Raw genomic sequence first — 19,069 nt, 5'->3', positions numbered from 1 at the left:
CGTGAAGGGGCTGGGGATGTGGCTCAAGCGATAGCGCGCTCGCCTGGCATGCGTGCGGCCCGGGTTGGATCCTCAGCACTACATACAAACAAAGATGTTGTGTCTGCCAAAAATTAAAAAATAAATATTAAAAAAATTCTCTCTTTCTCTCTCTCTCACACTCTTTCTTAAAAAAAAAAAATGATGACATGAAGCTGACCATGACCATGTGTGTTCAGCTTGTTAGTTACCAGGGTTGGGGGGGGAAACCTCAATGAAAACCACCTCCCACCCCAAGGGAGACTGGGATCTGACACCCGGCAACCCTGGGCCTAGGGGAGGTGGGGAGCAACAGGAGCCCCCAGGGCTGCTAGGGGAATGTCAAATTCTGCAGTTACTTTAGAAAACACTTTGGCAAGTTTTCAAAAGGCTAAATATAACATTACCTTATGACCCTAAAGGGCCAGTTCTCATGAGCTCCCCAACAGAACTAAAAACAGCTGTCCACGTCAGCATTCTCCATCACACCCAGAGGTGGGACCCTGAGCACACCCACATGTGTTAGCCTCACGGGGTCATCCAGGTGACATAAAATGGCCAGACCATAACGTGGAAGAACACAGTGACCCTAGGAAATGTTGCACTGAAGGAAAGCAGCCACGCACAGAAGGCCACATGCATGCCACAGAAGTCCCCGCAGTGAAAAAATCCCTGCAGACAGACCAGGGGCTACAGGGCTGAGGGCCAGGGAGGCCCAGCAGTGATAGCTAAGGTATCAGGGATATTCCCAAATCTGTCAGCGCTGATGGTTGTGCCATCTTGTAAAATACCAACAACCATCCATCGTAAGTGTCCCAAGTGCCTGTGCATCTTGGCCACGAGAGGCAAGAGGAAGCCAAGGACAGGAGCTTTCTATGTTAGGAGAACTCGTCGTTTTCCATGTCCTCACACAAAACTGGAGCGGTGCAACAGGAGATTGGAGGCCACCAGGTTCTGCCCTCGTTGTCCCCTTATTGAACTTCACCAGAGCCACCATCCAGCCTCCCATGCCACAGAACAACCCTGACATCAGAACATCTATTCATCACTAGAAACGCACCCCAGGCCCTGGCTTGGAGGGACCACCCATCCCCAGTCACACATGGTGATATGTGCATGCGGATACTCTGAGAGAATGGTCACCTGGGAGTGTGTCTCAAGTCCTCATCCTTGTCACATGTCCACGTGGTTGGGCTCCTCCATGGCCTGTCATGCCCTCTGGTCCACACAGTGGGTCTTCCCCACAAGGACATCAGCACTGAGCCCTGGGGTCTCCGCCCTGGTTGCACACGGCCCCCACAGCACTGTGCCAACAGAACCGACCACGGGGCTCATTGCAGAATCAGTCTGTGGGACAAACCCTGGGCAGGATGATTTTTAACTGTGCCTCAGGTCACATGGCAGGGTTTGAGAAACACCATTGGACCAAGACCAAAATGGACACAAAGCACTGGGCATGGAGTGGGGCCAGCTAGCAAGGGTGAGGCCAGGCTGCTGGGGGCAGTCGCGCCCAGGGACGCCTTCTCCACAAACACAAACAAGCACAGAAACAAGGCCACTCGTGGGATCTCTTGGGCCTTACTGCTTCCAAAAGTTGAGACAGACCAGGGAACAGACTGCCCAACTCGAGACTTCAGACTCCTCTCCCTGGCGCCACCTGTGTTCTCCAGCCTCTGAAGAGCGCCACGGTCCACAATGCCACCTCCGTCTGCAGATGGCAAGGCCCAGCTAATGCAAGTAGCAAATCTCATTTTGGTTAAGCCAGAATGAGCCGTCTAGGTGCAGCCTAAGTACCACGGACCTGCCCCAGCCCCTGGGGAGGTCATGTGCACAGCCTGGATCCTGTACATGGCCACACACTTTTGGGAGTGTTGTGTAGAGTGGGACAGGCTCCAGTCACTCAGTGATTCTGACAACCATGTCTCCCCTCTCTAGAGCAGCCTCACCCCAGGCAAAAGAGCCACTGCATCGCACAAATCATCCAAAAAACTCCCAGCAAATTCTGTTTTCACCATCCGGCGGCCATGTCCGAACACCCCACCACCTGCTTTATCTCAGGGACTCTTTTGACCCAAGTGGGTTTCGGCTGCTCTCCAAACCTCTTATTTAATTCACTCCTTCCCCTCCAAAAAATGCCTGGCCTTGGTCTTCTCTGTCCCCCCATCTCCTCTGTTCCGTTCTACTGGGAACCCCCGGTGCAGTCTGCACACCCGAGTGCTGCTTCTCTCCCTGTGTGAGGGAGTCCAGGTTTTCATTGGGTCACAGTAGGAATTTATGCTAAGAAAACAGATTTTTGGGTGCTCTTGTACACACACAAAAGGAAACTGTGAGAGGAGGGGGTGTTCGTCTGCCTGACTGTGGTAACCCCTGCATCAGGGATAGCAAAGCATCAAACTGCACCCCTTAAGTGCACACAATAAAGAAAATGAAAATAAACTCTGGACAAATTATTTGGCTCCTGATATTTGCTCGGCACACCAGCACCTTTTCCTTTTCTTTCCAAAAAGCCCTTATTTTGCCAGTCAGGCCTGTTGAATTTATATCAAAAGGTAAAGTTCTATGTCCTAGATTTTTCTTGTGGATTTATGAAATTATAAAGCACAGTGATTCAAGATGAAGCAAATTCTGGGAAGACTGTGCCGGGCAGAAAATAGTCAATAAGTTCATATTAGTGACTTATCTTAAATAATTGCATTATATTTAATTAGCTATCTGTTACTTATTTAGGACCAAGATTACCAATACTACTTTGTAAATTCTGTTATCAAATTTCTGTAATTGCATTAAAAAATATAAAGGAAAATCAGGACCCATACACATTTTTTTTCATTATGGACATGAGCACAGCAGCGCTGCTATGAGCTGGGCTATCTTAGCAGCCTGTTAAGTGCAGCTGTACATTAAACAACTCCAATTATACATGAAGATTGATAGTGTAAATGAAAAAGTCATTTGGGGAAATAACGGCTAAAAATGCAAAAGTGTGTCCTGTCATTTAATGGCTTCATACTACTGAAGGGATTGCTAAGACACACGTGCATCCTCTCAGAGAGCCAGGTAAGCACCACCCCTCTGCAATCACTGATGGAGGCTCTGTGTTCTCTGAGGAATGGAGTCACAGCCAGAGTTCATCAGGCACTCCATGTGAGCTGGGCTGAGCTGCGCATTTATCCCCTCATCTGGTCTCCATCATGGCCCTAAGATAGGAGGTTTTGCAGGTGTACCGATCTCACACAGAGGGAAAGTGGTACCCAGAGAGGTTAAGCAACATGCAGAGATCACACAGCCAATGCAAGGCAGGCTGTACTTGGCAGCAGAGTCTGTGTTCTTAAATCCCAACCATAGGACATCCCTCTAGGTCAATGTAGCACAAACTCAGATCTATTCCAGTGGACTAAAGACTCCCTGAGGTCAGGGATCCCTGTGGCTCCTTAGCCCCTGAAATGAGACCTAAATACATTTGGCGTTCAGCAAAGATTTCTGAAATTAGAGAATGGGTGAGAGTCAGGTTGTGATTAAGCCATGAATAGCTACCATGCCCCAGAAAAGAGGAAAACCGGGAAATGGGCTCAGTCGGGGTTACAGACTCATGACTCATGGGGTCAGACGCTGCTCACCCCACAGGGCACAGGACACTGGGTGGTGGCCACTCTGAGTGTGCGAATCACTAGGGACATGGTTAACAACGGAATCCTACAGATCCTGTCCATCACCACCTACACACAGCCAGGCTAGCTGGGCCCTTCAGTGGGGGAATCTGCTCGCTGTGGTGTCAGTATTTATGTCCCCTCAATGCTTATCCTGGGGCCCAACTCTTCTTGTTTAGGCAAATCTAAAAGTTGTTTTATTTTTCTTTCTTCCAGATTTAAAGTTATAACCTAATGACCAGTCAAAATCATGAACATGATATACTTCATAAATGCCTCAAGTTCAAATTAATGACGCCCTGTGTGTGGGTGTTTCTCTGTGTGGGTGTATATGTCTGGGAGGGCAGCAGGGCTTTGCTTTCTAAAGAAAGAAGATATAGCACAATTAACATTCAGAATGAGTGTGACAGAATTTCATGACCCCAGTTTGAATGCGCCCTTATCAAACTGATCTGTCACCCAGGCAAAGGACAACCCATAGCATGCTCTGTTGCAACCAAATGCATCTGGGAACTTTCTTCTGAAGCCTGTGAGGAAGAGCAATCCATGGCAGATGGATGGTGACTGCAAGGTAACCGAGATGCAGCGATCTGTTCCCACGAACTCAAGTACTGCCAATGTTGAGGACAAAGAGCAAAGAGGGGTGGCGATTCTTTGACTTCTGTGGGGTGCCGAGTGGCTAAACTGCAGCACATAGATACCACTGGCCCCTCGGACCACAGGGCTTTCACTTGAGAATTTTTTTTTTTAAAAGGACTAGCACCCAATATCTTGGGCTTTGGGGGTTACCTGTGTCTCTTTGCAGCTCCCAGCCCAGTTCCTCTTTTCTAACAGCACCCTACTTCTTCACCTAAGTTAGAAATACTCTTCCACGTTAGATGTGGTCCATTCTGCTCCTGGCAAAAGCCACACTGGGCCAGTTAAACGTGCCTTTCTCAATGGAGGGACAAATTACTGGAAAGAGCTTATGTTCTGCTTCATGCTGAAGATGCCTTATCCTCGTCCCTCTGGGTCATGAGTGTGCTCAATAGGGAGGCCTCTTTCCCATCTTCCTGGCTGCCTCAGCTGACAATTCTGGGCCAAAAGAGAGCTTCCCACTCTTTCTTTGATCTCTTACTGATCACCTCTTGCTCAGGTTAACCCTAGTTAGTTTCTTCTGGCTTGCAGAGAGGATTCCCACCCACATTTCCACCTATTTAAACATGTCTGGCTCAATACTGTATCTATTGAGCACGAATTCAGGGCTCAGAGTTGGTCTGAGAGCTCAGCAAGGCCTGTGGAATCTCTGCCTTGAAGTTACAGGAAACTCCCAGGTGGGTGTGGTTGTGGGTGGGGCACTGACCAGTTTCCCAAAGGCAGGGACATTTAGATGACAGCACCAGCTAAGGGTTCTGGATCCCAGGGAAGGACATAGATGGTGCATGCTGTATTTCCTTAGCACTGGAATAAGGTGGCTTTGCATCCCACATACACAACAGACATTAAAACTGAGCCTTTTTCTTTTGGATTCTGCCATGGGTTCTCTAGAGGGCCTTCAGGAGAAGAAGCTGCTTTATCTGCAGCAAAATCTCCTTTGTCCAGACAAGTCCTTCCCTCTGCCCCTCGGCTTCTGTTCCCTGCAGAATGACATGGTATCTTGCAGTTACGGCTTCTTGCTCTGGCCAGCTGGTCTCTTTCACAAGGTCCCAGGACAATACTCCTACTGGTGACTGTGTTGTAACAGCTCCCCCAAATCATACCATCATCTCCCACTCTCAGAGGGGAAAAGAGAATTTTTGCTTCTCCCCCATTTCTGCTGATTTACCTCTTTCTGTGGTTGTTCTCTAAACACTGTTGACTCTAGAAGCAATTTAACCTTACAACTATGCAATTACTCATGCAGTAGAAGGACATTTCTAACTAAAAGTTTTAAACCAAATTCAAAAATGCTCCCAAAGCTGAAAATTACCCAAATACTTCCTACTTTATTTTTCTTGCAGCACCTTGCAGCCTATCAAACATTTCAAGCTGACAGGTGAATGTGGGTTTCTCATGTTTTCTTCTTTTTGACATAGGTCTTTGACAGATAAGCTACCCAGTTACTTAGTCAGAAATGTATTTCCCCCACTTACAGAGTACCTCAACATTTTTAAAATTAGAACATTTCCTACAAAAAGGAGAAGCTGTTAATATTTCAGCATCCAAATCAGGTTTTACATTTATGATGGATAGAAATAAAAGTAGTATGTACTGTAGGAGCCCTGAGACTCCTTTTCCAAACACTTTTTTCCCCACCACAGAATAGCTTTTCTTGACCTTTAAGAAACCCAGGTTGACAGGAGAGACACGTGGAAGCCCAGGCCTAGTCTGCTAGCCGCTTCCCTCTATCTTCTGTGTCACCCCACCTCAACTTTCTCCCCTCCTGTAATTTTGTAGCCTGGGGGCCAGGGTGGGGAGGGGTTGTACTTCCAGTAGTTAGGCTGAGTGATGTCACCTGCTTCCCCAGAGTGCCATCTGTCCCACATTATAGAACATGCCACGGCAGCAGCCACTAAGTGGGAACCCATGGAGGGTGGGGAGGTCCCAGTGCCCACTCATTTCTAAACCCCCTGTGTTTTGTGGACCATGACTTGGAGGGACAGCTCCTCACCCAGCCAGTGCTCAGTCTACACTCCCAGGAGCCAGTGACACTCATTGCTTCCACCACATTTTATGGATGGTCATCGACGTGCTCATGTGTAGCTGAGGTGCAGACAGGCTGCCCCCAGTTCCATCCCCCCCATCCTGGCTACTAGGACACACACTTCTCGTGGGCTTTTCAGGATCAGGGCTACATTTCCCAGCAGCCCTGGTCATCATCTCTGGCCATCATACTATACTCTGGCCACTGGACTATGGCAGGCCTCTTCCAAGGCTTGACCCTATTCCCCCACTCCCCACCCCAGTAACATGGCCACCACCTGAGAATGAAGGAGTGCTGCACCCAGGAATGGCCACATGACAAAGGAGAAACAGCCCAAATCCCCCTCAACTTTGGATTAAGGAGAACACTTGATTGATAATTAACACCAGCCACCAGATAAACTCAGAGTTTTACCTAAGAGGAAATAAGTCAGGATTCTAATTAATCCAATAAAGGAGAAGTGGAGGAAGAACAAGATGCTCTTCAGACCTCAAGGAGCATGGAGTGTACTCAAACAGCTGCCTTTCACTGAATGTGTCTCTGTACAGGCCCTCCGCTTAAGGTCTTCTCAGCATTATGTCACTCAATGCTCAAGACGACCCTGTGAGAAGCCACCATCCCCTTTCCAAGATGAGGAAACTGGGTCTTAGAACACACTGCACTCTCCAAATCACACTAATAATAAGTGCCCAGAGTTCGGATCAAAGTCCCTGACCACACACGTGCCTCCCTATAGCAGGGAGTGTGGCAGGCTGGCCGAGGGCAGCTCCACTTGGTCCCTGAAGACATGTGGATGAAGGAATTTCCTGTCACCAAGCAAAACAGATGGGCTGGGCAGGAAGATGTGGTGATGGCCCAGAGAGGGACCAAGGTTCCGGGGAGCCACCAGGAAGCACCGATATGGGGTGGCTGGAGCAGCGGATAGCATCTCAAATGTCTGGAGTCCAGGGTGTAAGACAAGGCCTCAGCAGGGCCCTGCTCCCACTGGGAGCTCCAGGGAAGGGTCTACCCCAGCTCCTCTCCTAGCGCCTGGAGCAGTGGGGTCCAGGGCCCACATGGCACCCTCCCTGTGTGTATGTCTGAATCTGTGTCCAAATGTCTCTTCTGATAAGGTCCCCAGTCATGCTGGATTAGGAGCCCCACTTGCTCCAGGATGACTCATCAGCTACACCTGCAAAGACAGCGCTTCCCGTGCAGGTCCCAGTCTGAGGAACCAGGGAGGGACCTCAGGAGCAGGAAAGGTCAGCACCCAAGCCAGGCATGGCCGTAGTTGTGATATCGACTTCCCTTTTTTCCTTTGTTAAAAAACAGAAAATTAGAGAAGCCCATCCCTGGGACTCAAGTCAACTATTTTTTATAACTCCCTCATGCATTCATCTCTTAATGAATGCCTAATGCTTCCAGGGACTTGAATAAGCAAAAATTGATTATCTGTTTCCACACTAGATAACTCATATTAATAATCCCTGGTGAAAAATGCCAAGGTAGCAAGTTAGGAAGCCAGAATCACACAGCGAGCTGACAGTGACTTTAGTGTGGAAACCCGGATTTCCCAACCAGGACTTCGATGCTTTGAGGGAGGTAGTAGATTTGGAAAGGCAGGCAAAATTCTCTGAGAGCCACGTTCTTCCTCTCCCTAGCAAAAAAAAAAAAAAAAATCTGATTTGAAGATGATGGAGGAAAGCCCCAGACCTGGAGAAGGGGCCCTGGAATAGATCTCAAGTTCAAGCAATGTCGGGGGCCATCAGCCCCACCCCACAGTACCTCCCACACAGGCACGGGGAGCATGGCACCCTCTTGCATTGGAAACAGTAAGGCCCAGGGAACTGGCAGCACCTGTCCAAGGTCAAGGTGACCAAGGTGGGAGGACCCAGTGTCCTTATTCTTAGCAAAATCTGCCTTGACATGGAAAGACAAATTCATTCCCAAGTAAGTGACGTCCCGGGACGTGCTTCTCATTCAGCTTAGGCACCCATCATATTTTCTTTGTTTCAGTAAAAGAAAATACGAGCCCTCCTCTGGGAAGTGAAGGCCTACGCATGTGCACACAATTCCTGCCACTCTGAAGGCACCATCTCTCCCCACAGTTTTGACGGCAAGAGTTTGGGGGTTGCTGGGCGTTGTGCTAAAGAAGAAAAAATCAAGGCATGAGCAATAAGTAAATTTCTGGATGAAGGTACACAGCTCCCCAAGCTGCAGGCCAAGGCATAGAACAAATATGAATAATGAAGCCAAGACTCACGAACATAGATCTTAATCCCTGTCCTGTTGGCTGTTGGTGGTGAAAATGTGGATGTTGGAGAAGGAAAACAGATAATAACAATAATAAACTATTCATGTGAGGATTTTTTTTTAATTCAGACTGACATTTCTGCTACAACTCCATATTTTGGGAGCTGGTTGGAAGCAAAGGAGGCCCTCAGCTTATGCCCCTGGGGCCTCTAGGGGATGTTAACAAATGTCTTCCTCAGCTCCGCCTCCACAAAATAAACTTTTTAGCCCCATAATGAATATCTAGCTGCAGAGCAAGAAAGTGGCTAATATAGAGAATATCCAGGACCACCCCCTCCATTGGTTGATTTGTCTTTGACCTTTGGCCTCCAAGAAAAGAATAATTTCTCAGCAAAGTATCCTCGGCAATTTCTAGAAACTATGCCAACTTGCACAGAAACAGATCCATGTCTCATGTAGATAAAACAGTTTAGGCATCTTTTACCTAATTTCATGAGTAGATTCATTCTCAAATAAGTAAAGCACACGGCTTTGTTAAGACAGAGACTTAAGGAACTAAGATTTTGTTTTATTGCATTTGCTCTTGAATGCAATAAAAAGTGTATATCTCAGGTGTATTTTTCACAATATAAGCCAATTTTCACCTCAAGCTCACAGCTCAAGTCACATAAAGGGCTCCCAGTTGAAGTGCTAACCTTGGAAAGAAATGCTGGAAACCGAGCTCAGGACATTTATTCCTATGTGGAAATTTGGTGACACCACGATTTGTTGTAGATTTTCCATGGGATTCAGGTTTTCTTAAAACTTAACTTTCTCTCCACATCCTAACTCTGGGCTGTAGGAAAGAGATGACCAAACTGTCACTGAGGAGTCCCCCTGATTCTTTTAGTGCCACAAAGCTCTGCTCCCCACAAGGAGAACCGTCTGTGCTGACAGTGACCCCAGGGCCATGTTATGCCTACTATGTGCCGAGTACTGTTCCAAGTCCTCTGCAGACACAGATCACTGAATCCTCAAAGCAATCCTGCATGCCAGGTAGTATTATTTTATTTAGGGAAGGTCAAACAACTTGCTGGAATTTGCAGAGCTATTAAGGATCTGAGCAGGAATTTGTGCTCAGGCAGTCCAGCCCCAGACCTTCTGTGGCTGTTTTTCTACGTCTACCCTATGAGCTGTGACTCAGCCTGTTTGTCATGTTTGCTCCTGTCCCTAAAGCCAGAGGCACAACTGGAATAGGCATGTAACTTAGCAGAACCAAATAGATTTTGTTAAGAAGATTACCCAGCTGCCGGCCCACAGAGCATCACTCTCTCCTCTGATATTGCTCGTTATAAGCAAGATGTGAGCCTGGTATTACCCAGGGCTGTGTTTTCAGCTCATGAAGAAAAACTGCCCTAGATAGATGCCAGCACAGACCAAAATAAGTTATGAAAATGAGAAAAAGATAAAGACCTGGTGGTCTCCCACCAACTTTTCAACCAGAGGGCTAACAAACTCCTTTTGCATGCATGAACTGTTTTAATATGGTCATGTGGCACTTGCCCCTTTAAGAGTCTTAACAAAAATGCAAAGTAAACACAGGCAAGAGAAAGAACAAGTTCTCACATTTAAACATACAAAATGACAGACAGAAGCTCGCATTGTAGCCATGTTTCCAAGGCCTTCGAAGACCCAACAATTAAAATGACCAGACAGAAATTCCCAAATTGCACCTATAAATCGGGGGCAGAATGGATGAAAAAACCTGGTGAGCAGACCCATTGACCATTCTGTGCCATGGGCCACTGCCAGCACTTCTCTGTGCTAGCTTAGTGCTAGTACATGGTCCAAAGTCACCTCCCACAACCTGGTACACAGATCAAAGCAACCTCAGAGCACAAGATCATGGGTTATGCTTCTAGAACACAGGCCATAGATACAGTGAGGGATTTATCACATTTAGTCTTTGCTTACCTGGTCCTACAATACACACTTGATCTGGGCAAGACACGACAGGGAACCCAGCAATCTGGGAACCAGCATTTGGATTTAGCTGGGAGCATAAATTCTCCTAAAACAGTTTCAAATCAGTTGCTTTAATTATTTTGTTGGAGCTGTCTGCCCAACACAAGATCTTACAAATGTGCAGTCTTGTTTATATGCACAGATGTTAAATGGGAATAGCAGGTACTGGTATTTTGTGCATTTGAAATCTAAAACATTGTTATATATACATTAAGCATGTAGTTGGTGTGAAACAGAAGCTTCTGTTTTTACACAATATGAAATCTTATTCTGTGCACAGAGAACACATGTAGTTGCCCGGGAATGCAGATGGTTCGTGTGATGTGGACATTCTCATACGCCGAGGCGTCTGCACAGCCCTTCCGTATTGTTTACCTTGCGAATGCTCCACTCCATCCAACTGCGAGCATTTCCACCTCGCAGGACATCGGTGGGTCTGAGACAAACTCACGCACACACAGCGTCACAGACCCAACTTCAGCTAGGTCCTTCTTACCATGGAGCCAAGCTCTCAGTTCCAGCTCACACTCTGCTCTTTCAGCTTCATTCAAGGTCCATGGAATTTCTGAAGCATTAAAATGGAGTCCCAGATGCAGAAGGATGAACCTTTTCTTTTTTTTTTTTTTCAAAAATAGATCTCTCCCTTTTTGTAGTATTTTTTTTCATTCCTGCAGATTTGAACTGGCATCAGAGCAGTAGCAGATGCTTAATTCAGATAGAGCTTTTACAAAGGAAGCAGGGGGGTGAGATAAAGGGGAAATGACTAGAGAAAAGTTAGACATCTTGGGCCTAAATAGAAGTTCTTTGTGAATTTTTGGTGCTCACCCATGCAGAACATTGCAAAACACCAACTCAGTCTAAATTTCCATGTTCAACAATTTGTTCAGTGAAACAAGAAAAAAGCTGTTAAAAATATAATAAATCTGAAGAATGGTACCTTAAGATGTAAAATTGATTGGCATTTTGAAAAGATCACATTAGATCATTTTTAAAAAAATTAATTCCTGTCTTGTAGCATATTATTTTATACCCCCCCCAAAAAAATCATCCTAATAAGACCACAGACATGTCCAAAGAAGGACAAGCATTAGAAAGAAAATAGGAGGCTGAAAATAAACATTTACTAGACATTCAACATGTAATAGGTATTGATTTGTAATAGATGTTTTACTTATATTAACTATTATAATCATAATAAAACTATCACATGCTAGGTACTATAATGTTCAGTATTATGAGTAATATAAATAATATTAACTATTACTCATGAAACAGTTTTTATATGACAAACAAATAGGCTTTGATATTTTAGGCTTAGATTTTTTATATCCTTTCTCTAATTTGATCTGAACAGAGGATTGAGGAGTGGGTTCTATTAGGACTCACTTCCCAATACCCTTGGCTAATAAGTGGCAGCGTAAAAGAGCCCACTCTTTAAACCAACTTCATGACACGGCCTTATGCTTGGTACACTGCAAAATGCTCAACAGGTTCCAGTGTGCACTAAATTTCAGTTGAAAGTAAAGTTTCCTTGGAGCCAAGAGGAGTCAACTGGGCTAAGCCAACAGCAAACCTAGTAAACTAGATCAACAAAATAAACTGGTGTGCCAAGAAAATAAGTTAAGCACATACAAGTACTTGGTAGATGATAGAGTTGACGGTACAAATAAGAGAAAGAATATCTGTTTAAGAAATATATGTCTTTTTGTGGGAAAATAAAATTCACATAGATCCCTACCTCACACCACACACAGACTACATTGAGAACAGTGCCTCAGGGTCTCTCTCAAGTCCAAGTCTTGATCTTCTTCTGTTCTACTTTCCTATTTTTGGTGCATCATAATTACACATGATAGTGGGATGTTGTTACATGTTTGTACGTGTACACAATATGATCTTATCACACCTACCTTTCTTTCCATTTTTTTTATGTAACTCACATTTCCAAGGTCATAACATCAGAATCAGATAGGGTAAAATATGGTTTGTGTGTGTGTGTGTAATGATAAAGTTTTATTCAGCCATAAAGAAGAATGGAATTATGCCATTTGCAGGGAAATGGATGAAACTTGAGAAGATTTTATAAAGCAAATTAAGCCAAACTCAGAAGGTTAAGGGTGAAATATTTTTCCCCCATATGTGGAAGCTAAAGAAGAAAAATTAAAATAACAGTATTGGGGCAGGGGGATTTCATGAAAAGAGAGATCAATGGAGGAAAGGGACCAAAGGGAGTGGAGAGGGAAGGGAACGGGAATACTGGGGGTTATATTGGTCAAATTATATTGCTATATGGTGTGTGTGTGTGTGAATATGTAATAAATCCAACCATTACATAGAACTATAATGCACCAATTTAAAAAAAAATATGGGAGAAAAAAAGATACAGTCAAGTCTCAGGGTGTTTTCCAGCCCTGGCCTCCCTGTGGCTTTGCGAGCCCTGGAGTATAACAGGCTCTTCTGATTTTCCACAGAAAAATCAAACACAGTCAATTTAACTTTCTACAGAACTCAAAGATGAGAAAATTCCTCCAGAGAACTTAAAAAACTTGCTGAATCTTATGTGTGACGCAGCTAGTTTTCTTATAATTAAAAGCAATTAATATTCTCAACTTGGGTTTTTTGTTGTTTGGAATACAGTGTTTTATTTCCATTTCAACATTTGCATAATTCCCAAATGGTGATGCCTAAAATCTTCTGATATTAAACAGATTATAAAATCTGTGGCATATCAAATGTAGAAACTGCCACTAATGAGAGTTTTAATTATGAATAATTTTAAGTTGACTTTTTATCTGCCATAATTGGTTTGGCACTATGCAAAAACTTCAAAACATAAAAAGTTTCCAACAATCCTAAAGTAGAAGGAACTGATTTTTCTGGATCTTGTTCTAGCTAAGGATACACAAACACTGAAAATTTTGTTTCACCGATTTTTTGGGGAGGGGATCATTTATTTCTTGCCTTCAATTTTATTGCTTTCTGATCATAGTTTTGTCTTTATCCCCCCTTTTCCTTTTTAGGTAAATTTCTGTCTTGATTTTCTTGTATGGTCAGGGAAGAATTTACGTTTTTGAGAACATTCTTTGCATCTAGTATAAGCATTTAGTACCATAAAGCTTCTTCTTAGCACTTAATTTGATAAGCTGTGTTTTCTTCTTATTCAGTGCTATGATTTTTATTTACTTCTTCTAGACCACTTTTACACATGGATTTTTTTTTTACAAGTATACATAATATATATACTTGTATATATAGTTAGCGATTTCCTGTTGTCTTCTGTTGATGAATTCTCCTTTGGTTTCTTGAGAGTGAGAAAACACATTCTGTATGAATTCCTTTCTTTAAATGTGTTGAGCTTTTTTTATGGTCTAGGATGTGTTCTCCCTTGGGGAATGTCATGGGTACTTGAAAAAAGCGAGCATCCTGCTGTTGTTGGGGTGAGTATCAACTGGATCCTGTTGGCCAGCTGTATTGTTTACATCTTCCATGCCCCTTTTGATTTTCTGTCTAGTTGCTCAGTCAGTAACTGGGAGAGTTATTGATGCCCCCCTTCAGTTGTGGATCTCCTGCCTCCTTTTCAGCACCATCAGTTCTTGTTTCATGCGTTCTAAAGTGCTGGTGCTTGGTGCATACATAAGAAGTATCCGTTACATCTTCCTGCAGATTGAGCCTTTTATCATCATGTAACATTGTTCTCTCTGGCAATTTTCTTTGATTTGTTGTTTACCCGATACTAATGTAGTCCTCCAGCTGCTGCTTGTTCCTCCTCCTCCTCCTCCTCCTCTTCCTCCTCCTCTTCTTCCTCTGCCCAGCCTCCTCCTCTTCTTTATATAATGATAGATGGTATTTTTTTCCATAAGTTTACTTTCAAACTACTGAGGCTATGGAATTCAAAATGGGTTTCTTGTAAGACTTTTTCTCTGTTATTCCAATTGCATATTCTCTCTTTTGTCTTCACTCCACTGCTGAGCTCATCCAGGTTTCTTTATGACCATCTTTCTTAGTTCCAGGATTCCCACTGGTTCTTTCCTGCTACTTCTGGTACCTCACAAATTTCATATTTTCTTCTTTCACAGCTGTTCCTAATTGTTGGATGCTTATTTTATGGTGTTGCTCCTAATTTCTTTCAGAAAAGGCTGACATCTGGTTCATCTTGGTGTTGACATGAGTTGCTCAATTTTTTTACTCATTTGGGCTGTTAATCTGGGGTCCTGATATGACAGTGAATTCTATTCTGTCCTCTGTAATTTGCCTATTATGTTAGGTGACCCTGGGTCCTATTCAAATCTTTTCTCTTAGGGGGCAGTTGCCTGTTGTGGCTGAGCATGTGGTTTTGGCCTATTTTGTGGACTCTGGCCCGAAAGGCAGCTTAATTTTCAGAGCCTTGATGCTGCCTTTCTGTTCTGATCTGCTTTTCAGCTTCCATGGGACTCCCACTGGTCCCCTTTGGTCCCTGCTTGTTCTGTCTAAAAAGGTAAAGGGGATTTCTCCATACCATATTAGCAGATGGTCTTTTAGAAGGAAGGGGCATATTGTGATCCCTTACCAGTGTCCCTCAGGGGGTCCAGTGTCACTGGATAAAAGAGGACTCTCCAGCTGAGACACACCAAGTGGCTTCCTAGACTGACCTGCCTCCTGCATCCCCCACTTTAGCACTGTGCAAGTCGGCTACTGCTGCTACAACAAACGACCCACACAGTGTGCTTAAATCATCCAACTTCCTCTTACTTTTCTGGAAGTGAGAATACTGAAATGGGTCTCAAGAGTTCTGTCCCTTCTTAGACTCCTAGGCTAGAGTTCATTTTCTTGCTTTTCCAGGTTCTAGAGGCTGCCCGACTCCCTGCCTAGGCCAGCATTGGCTGCTCAAGTCTCTCTCACTCTGTGTCTCTGACAGGACACTCCCCCCTTTTCACTAATAAGAACACTGATGACATCACCAAGCTCATGCAGGCAAACCAGGACAAGCTCACCCTGTTAAGTCAGCAACTGAACCACCCAGTGCCATCTGCTTCCTTAATTCTGCCTGCAATATCACCGGGAGCCTTCACTGGTTCTAAGGTGTCTTCAGCTAAGTTGTACTGACACAAAGACACCACGGCCTGGGTGATTTATACTGAACAGAAGCTTATTTGGCTCATGGTTCTGGAGACTGGGAGATACAAGATCAAGGGGCCATGGCGAGTGAAGGCTTTCCCACCGTGTACTCACAAGCTGGAAGGCATTACATGAGCAAGAGGGGAAAGGGGCCAAATGCCACTTTATAATGACCCTGCTGCAACAGTGACAGCATGCACCCACCCCTGCAGAGCCTGTGACCGAGCCCTTTGGTTGTGGTCCATGGCTCGGTACCATCACATCAGCGATTCCCAAAACATAAACTGCGAGGACACTTTAAACCACAGAACCAGGACATCTATTGGGTGAGTTAATTTGCCTTCACATGGACCATCCCTCTCTCCAACCACCTCCTTCCCCCCTGGTGGTCTGGCACCTCACCGTGGAACAAGTGAACTCAAAAATCATCATGAATCTTGACGGAAACAATCCCTAGCCAGTATTCTGCTATGTGTATAAAACACAAAATCGCAAACAGAGTACTTATTTTAGAAATTTTTAAAATGTCACAGAATAAAATAAAATTCTATAGATTTATCTCTAAATTATAAATCCCTAGTTTTAATGCCCCCATGAAAAACACTATTTGGGGTTATTCTTTTAACTTGGGGTACTGAAGAACTTCTTAGTATGAAAAATTTGAAAATACCATTTATATGGGAAGACAAGTTTTACATTTTTTGTTACCCACCATACTGTCTACTAACATTTCAAAAAGAGATCTAATCTATTTCATTATATTTTATTGCATTTGATCTAATAAATTCCATGTAGCCAGCAGTGCTGATAAATTTAAGATGCATTTAAAATATTGTTGGTCGATATCAAACGTGTCATAAATTTACCCTGCCTTTGGAAACGGGCCCAGCAGCTAATTTTGCATTGCTCCTTGCAAAGGAGTCATAATTCAGTGTTATCTTTGACTTAAGTACAAAGTATTCAGTCCTGTTAAATGGAAGTTTTGTTTGAATAAAAAAAAAAATGATTCTCCTCTAATTGTGGATTCTGGTAACGCTAATGTAAGTACACTATTGTCTTGCCTCAGTGTGGCTAGCAACACTCTTATTGTGGAAAAAAACTTAAAGAGACACTAAGGAAAAGAGGAGGGTTAGAAAAATAACCAGACTTAAAGTTGGGAACACAGAAAGTTGCAAACTGCCTATTTCAGCAAGAGGATCTAAGTTGGGTGTTCTGTGGCATCATGAGATTCAAGGGATCAAACCTGTTGTTGGGCAATTTAAGTTCCTTCAGTTTAGGTCTCCAGACAGGCATATCAGAAACTCTGATAATCTGAGTGCTAGTTGCTCTGGGGCGGGGGTTGAAGATGGAGGATCTGGGGGCATCAGGGCACCCAGCCCTTCCTTAGGAAGAAGCCACAGGCGGCTGTCATGTCAAGGGAGATTAGTGCCGGTGGAGGTTACACAGTGGACCACCAGGGGACGCTGGACGTCCTGGAAGGTTAAGGAAATGCCCATTGAGATATTGAAAGCCATTGCAGAACCTTTAAGTCACAGGTTACACAACAAGCATTTGGCACCCTAACCAATGTTCAGCTCCAGAAGAAAAACTCTGGGCTACTAAGATCTTTTACTTGGAGAAATATTTATTATGGAGTTGTGAGCTCCATAGCCCCAGAGAGAAAATGTTTGACTTCAAAAATACCCAACTCCACAACACTCAGCCTTCGGAGGCTTCGCACCTCTCAGCACTAAGGGAAAATCCAGACGGGCCCAGCAAGAAAATGACAGTCCCACAACATAAACATCATAATGCACCAAAACATCAAAATGTCAACAAGCTCCCCTTTTTCCACACTAAATCTGTGCTCTTGAAATGTGTCCTGGGAAATACATTATTGATCATGGAATGGCGAACACTGCTCTGAAAGACGGGCCTCTCTTGCTAAAATGGGGCTCACAGAGAATACTGACTTCTGTGATAGGAGATGCTGAAAGGCTCCGTGGAGCAAATAGGGGGGACAGCAAGTCCAGCAGCCCCTGCTGAAGGCCAATGGCCAGAGTCCGAGGCACCCAAGTGAGAGGCCTGAGGCTGGGCAGCTAGTCTTCACCTGGCCACAGAGGCTCAGCCTCCTCAGGCTGTGGCTGCAGGCTCACGAAGCAGATGGGAGGCCCTGTCCTCACCTGCCTGCCAGGCTCTCCCTGTGGGGCCGCTAACCCAGGTGTGCTGCCCGCCCTGGCTGTGACCTCTCCAACCAGGGAGAACGAGTCTCCTCTCCCTCCACAGAGGTGAACACTGCCTCAAGACAAAAGGAAGGTTGTCTCCAAGAGAAGACAGGGCTGTTGGGGGCACTGGGGAACGCGCTCATTTTTCTTGGATTGTACATTTTTGTCAGATGAAGTTACCTTTGGTGGCACAAACACTGCCCATGATCAGTTCAGCCCACTGTGGCCCCTCTTTCCCATTACTCCCATCATAACCTATGTGCAACGTGCCTTCCACACCAGCGACCTTAATGTACAAGATCAGGGCCCATCCAAGGATAAGAGGAGCCCAGCAGACCCGCTTTTCAAGAGAAAAGTCAATGTGACAGGCACTGTGAAGTACATTAAATATTGACATTTTCTAAATAAACGCTGCTGGTCCATGCACAAACACTCTACAAAATTGCACTAGCCACATTAATATGGCATTTATAAAAATGTTAATTCACAGCCACTGCAGATTCACACTGGGGCAATCAGAAACAAGACTAAAGGTGCTCACTGGCCAGGAGTGCCCGGCCCCCTGGTGGCCCTCCACTGTGGTGCCCTCTTCCTCCACACTGTGTAAAGGTCTCCACTGAAGGCCGTGGTGGAAAGAGGGGCCCATATAAGATGGCCCCTCACACTCTGGCTCACCCCCACTCCGTGCAGAGACTACTTGAGTGGACGTGCCCCAGTGGTGACAAGCACACCCCCAAGTCAGAAAGGACCAAATGTATTCTGACACTGAAACTTAGTAGGTATGAAAAGGCGTCTTTTAGGAAAATTCAGTTTCTGCATCCAAAAGATGTGGGAAGTGGTACTACCTGTCCCGTTGGGTGGTTGGAAGGATATCTGAGACACTAGATGGACAGCGCACACCACACGGCCACCTCTGAAGTGTGTTTTTCAGCTAATATTATTCTTTATATAAAAAAAGGAGCATTAAAATTTTTTCAAACAGCAGTTACTATTTAAAAAATAAGTTTAACTCTGCAATGTTGTGAATTTCTGAAGAAAGAGGATGGATTTTGTTCTAAATACGGGTCTCAGCACAGCACTGTTCATGGAAATGGGGTTTAAAGAGTACTGGAAACATTGGCGCAAAAAAACAAAAAAAAATAGCATATACTTTACATGATGCCTTTAAAAATAGTGAGCTGGCACAGAGAGTGCATATAATTATCTAA

Source organism: Ictidomys tridecemlineatus, chromosome 1 (assembly GCF_052094955.1).
Source record: "Ictidomys tridecemlineatus isolate mIctTri1 chromosome 1, mIctTri1.hap1, whole genome shotgun sequence".
Lineage (NCBI taxonomy): Eukaryota > Metazoa > Chordata > Mammalia > Rodentia > Sciuridae > Ictidomys > Ictidomys tridecemlineatus.
This window is presented reverse-complemented; position numbering follows the sequence as displayed.